This window comes from Nannospalax galili, unplaced genomic scaffold, assembly GCF_000622305.1.
Source record: "Nannospalax galili isolate Female #2095 unplaced genomic scaffold, S.galili_v1.0 scaffold2095, whole genome shotgun sequence".
NCBI lineage: Eukaryota > Metazoa > Chordata > Mammalia > Rodentia > Spalacidae > Nannospalax > Nannospalax galili.
The window spans coordinates 32134-36968 of NW_008335823.1; the positions used below are offsets into that span (position 1 = coordinate 32134).

General features: G+C 42.2%; 1 pseudogene; it reads right to left on the bottom strand.

Moving 5' to 3' along the window:
• Positions 1-3787: 3787 nt before the first annotated feature.
• LOC103732017 lies at positions 3788-4175 on the bottom strand (annotated as a pseudogene).
• Positions 4176-4835: the final 660 nt, after the last annotated feature.

The following is a 4835-nucleotide window of genomic DNA, read 5'->3' on the forward strand; positions in this document are numbered from 1 at the left end:
TGAAGCAAGGATGTCCCATGAGACCTTTACAGGTTTGGATGAAGTATTTCTCATGTTTCACCATTTTCCTGTGGTTAGAATGTGTTCATTAAGCCAGACACTGATTGTAGTCTGCTTTTTAACTTATAACTCTAAGAACACATCATGGCAGAAGACATACATGATTCGGCTGCTGGAAGGGGATAGGTCAAATTGGTAGGTTAGAACATTCTCATTCTCCATTGAATGTACAAATTATATTTGTGTGTCAGACATACACCTGTTCTCCTTCAATAGCTATTTACAGACTAATGATTCCTTAATCTGTGATCTCTAGCCGGCCCTCTCTTGAGAGATACAGCAAATTGCCTAACGTAACATTATTAAGTCACATAAGAAACTTAAACTCAACAAAAACTTTCCCCAACCTCCAACCTTCAGTCAATGGCACGATCATCAAATGTTTGATTACTTTTACTGACTGAACAAATTGATTCTTTATCCTGAGATGCCAAGAAATGAATGAATATTACACAGCACAAGTTCTAGGGAGACCGACTTCAGCTATTTTTAGGAAGTTTTGTTTCTGCAGATAGAGCTCCTTACAAGTTAAGCCAGCTGTTCATGAGGCAGGGCACACTCTTACAGAAATTTCAGAAAAGCTTGATGACCCTTGTGGGATTGTTTGGGAGGCAGCTTAGTCATCAGATAGAGACCAGATTCTGGGGTTGTCAGTCAGCTGGTCACCAGTATTGTACTTCTTACCAGGCACACAGTAGGATCACACTTCTCACTTCTTTGAAGGTAAACATTGATATGTAAGTTGTTTTGATCATAGGACTGTGGGTAGAGGTGAGTTGTGTCACCTCCACGCAGTTTTCCAGCGTGTCAGCCATCATGAGAGCAGTGTTGAAGTGTCTGTCAGCATGAGCTCCTGAGGGACCCCAGGGAGTGCCTCTGCTGACCCAACGTGTGGGAGGAGTAGGTTGTAGCGTGTTTAGTCACTGAAATTTGGGGTCAAATCATAGCACACCTTATCTTGGTTGGTACTCCTGTACCTGTGCACCCCCATCAGGCTGTGTCTCCATAAAGAGTCTTCTTTGGAAAGCAAATAGAAAACTACTGCTTCAGAAAGTTCTGACAAAGAGATTCATGAACATGAGACCAATGGATGATGCCCATCCAGGCACCGTGTTCAGGCCAAGGTAATGGCCTTGGAGAGTGATGCAGATGCTGGTTCTTGCCACTCAAAACTGATGGGTCTTTGCAGCTGGCATTGGGCATATGAGGAGAGGGACACTTCCTGTGGCTCAATTCCTGTGTAACTTAAGAACCAGTACGAAAGTGGCTGGAGAGATGACTCAGCGGTTAAGAGTACTGGCTGCTCTTGCAGAGGCCAGGTTCAGTTCCCAGTATCCACATGGCAGCTAACAACTGTCCATAACTCCAGTTCCAGGGGATCCAACGCCCTTTTCTGACCTCCGTGGGCATTGCATGGCACAGGTGCACTTACATGCAGGCAATACACTCATACACATAAAAAATGAAAAAAAAAAGAAAAAAAAAGAATAAAAAAAATCTCTTTCTTCACGAGTTTTATGATAACCAGGAGAAAATGTGTCTAGAATTGCTGTCTCCTGATGTGCTGCATCTGTGCATAGCTATGCAGAACTCCCATCTCTACCTGGGTGCATGAGGGTAACCTCTCAAGGATCACAGGCATGGCATGGGTCAGTCTGAGCTTCTCCACAAATTCCCGCAGAATGGGTGTCTTAAACAATAGACGTATTTCTCAGATCTGGAGGCGGGCAAGCCCCCAGCTGGGATGTCAGCCTGATCAGGTCCTTGCTGAGGACTCCCCTGCTGATTTGCACACTGCCAGCTTTTCACTCTGTCCTCCCATGGCAAAAAAGCTTCAGTCTCATTTCCTCACGAGAATACTAATCTCACCAGGCCATTGCACCCTCATGACCTCATCCAAGCATGGCTATCTCCTGAAGGCCCCAGCTCCTTATGTCATCACACTGGCTGTTAGGGATTCAACATATGAATTGTACAGGGATGCAAACATACATTCTGTAATATCCCAGGACTCGTTTTTATCTCCCACAGTCATCAGTTATTCCCTCTTTTATTTTCTCTGCTTCTAGTCCATGTTCAAATCCGCATTCTAAAATTGGCTAATTTCTAGGAGATAGCTAAAATTCCAAAAAAGTCATATTAGCTAGAACAATGAAATATCATACTTAAGTAATATTTGATTTTAGAGAAAAGAAATGCAATCCATTAGTTTAAACAAAAACATTGGGGGATTGTCCAGAAGATAAAATGATAACCACAGAACCCTGGGAGCATAGGTGCTCAAGGATGAAGGCAGAACAGGTTGGTGAGGCAGCTACCACCATCCACCGGTTTCTGCTGAGCACCTAGCCTCTGATGCCTGCATGCCTCTGGCTAAACGTTCCTCTTCTCTTAGCTATCACCTTCCTCTGCTCCATGTAAACTCAAGCTAAGTATGTCCCTGGCAGCCTTGACTGTGAAGGTTCCCAGCAGTGTAATAATAGCCATTGGACATTAATACCAGTTCCTGAGAGGCAGAAGCTTGCAAACATCATTCGAATCAGATTGTCACCCCCCCCCCTTTTTTTTAGCTTGATACTACAGGAAAAAAGATTACTTAGGTTTCTAATGGCTTACTGCTGTCGGGATGTAGGAATAGATATAGGACTTAGAAAATAGGACTTATATTATAAAAATTCCTCAAAGCAATAGCAATTACAAAAGCATTTTAAATTCCCTTCTGATTCTAAAGGGAAATATGGAAATAGGAAAAAAGAAAAATCCCATGGCCTTTAGTCACAATGTATACCTAGGCACAGTGTTGATGTTTGCAGTCTCAGCTACCCAGAAGGATGAGGCAAGAGGAACATTTGAACCTCAGAATCTGAGGCCAGGCTGGGAAATATAGGGAGATGCTTATCTTTTTAAAAAAAAACTACAATAGACATGGGCACTGGTCCATTTCTTCTCTTGGCACCCCAGACCCTCTGGACTGCCCTCTTGGCCCAGACTCCCCACTGCTTCCTCATCTTTTGTACCCTGACCAACCCAGTTCCTCGGTCTAGTCCCCTGGAGCCCTCAAGGCCTGCTTCCTCCCACACCTTTCCTTTGCATACCTGGACCAGCCTTCATGCCTGGCCAGCCCAGTCCCCAGCTTCCAGAGGCCAGCATCTTTCTTGGATAAGTTCGACTGCCCCCACTGTGGTGTGGTCGAATTTTCTTTCTTTCTAATGTTTCAATATAACTTTATTAGCTGTTCATTACATCAAAATTCATTTACAGGATCCAAAAGACTGTCTTAGAAAATTCAAAAGCATATGTAATTAGATTATAACAATAAGATAGAACTTAAAATTATAGTGCAGTCCTTAAAATCAAAGACTAATTAAAGTTAAATGCAGTTCTATCAAGAACTAGAAATGAACTCTGCATGCATAGTGTCATTTAAAGTTCCATGAATATATAAAATTTTCTAGGAATGTGACTATATCAGGGGCCAACATCATTGGTTTCAAACTTGACAGCAAAGGAATTTCTGATCAACAGAAGTACAGATGTTTTCATTCAGTATAGAACTATAATCCATCAGGAGACCCTAAATCCTTAAGTATTTATGATTTTATGCTGTGACACTAGTATAAAACACAACTAATGCATAGATTTATGACACATTATGACAACAGGATACTTTTACACAGAGCTTTATTTATAAACAAAATACTTAGTTTTCCAGAGAAGCATAGGCTGGTCATTGCAGATCCAGCGAAACTCTATGACCTCTGGCTTGAGCAGTATTGCAGGATGCACAGATCTTACATTTCATGCCTAAAATATGGAATTGGACTGTGGAACATCCATTACAATCATTGCAGAGAATGTTGACAGTCACATTCTGATATTGGGCTGCCTCCTTATCCAGCTGTCTCCAGTACCGAGTCATATCTAAAGCAGAGTGCATACACAATGGACAACTGTAGCCTTCTTTCAACATTTCCTCATAACATGTTCTATGTAAAAGATTCCCACATGGCAAGACATGAACAATAACATGGGATGTATGAATGTCCTCCATGCATATTGGACAAGACTGCTGGGAAACATTTTTCAATACGCTTATGTTTGCCTTGGAAATTCATAGCTAAGCATAAGGTACATTTCAAGCAATGGAAAAAAAATCTTCCTTTGGACCAATCCTACAAATTCCCACAATCTTGTTCACCCTCCCAGCTCCCCCACCCCTCTCCTAATGTGGGCACTGGCCCATTTCTTCTCTTGGCACCCTAGACCTCTGGACTACCCTCTTGGCCATGACTCCCCACTGCTTCCTGATCCTTTGCACCCAGACCAAACCAATTCCTTGGTCTAGTCCCTGGGAGCCCTTGGGGCCTGTTCCCTCTCTCACCTCACCTTTGCATCCTTGGACAGCCCAGGGATGAACTTCTGAATGAATTCAGAAAAGAGAAATAGTGAACAATACTCATGCTGAAATGAAGAAGGAAGTGAAACACTCAGTACGCCAATAAGAAACAACAGGACAAAGCCTCACTAATAGAATGAATGAAATAGAAAACAGAATATCAAGACTGGAAGATGAAGTGGACGAATTAGACCACTCAAGCAAAGATTATGAAAAGTTTAAGAAAACACAAGAATGGAATATGCAGGAATTGTGTGACACCATAAAAAGTCCAAACAGGAATCATGGGCATATGGGAAGGAGAAGAATCCCAAGATAATGGCATGGACCAGTTCTTCAACAGAATCATGGAAGAAAATTTTCCAAAATTAAAGAAAGG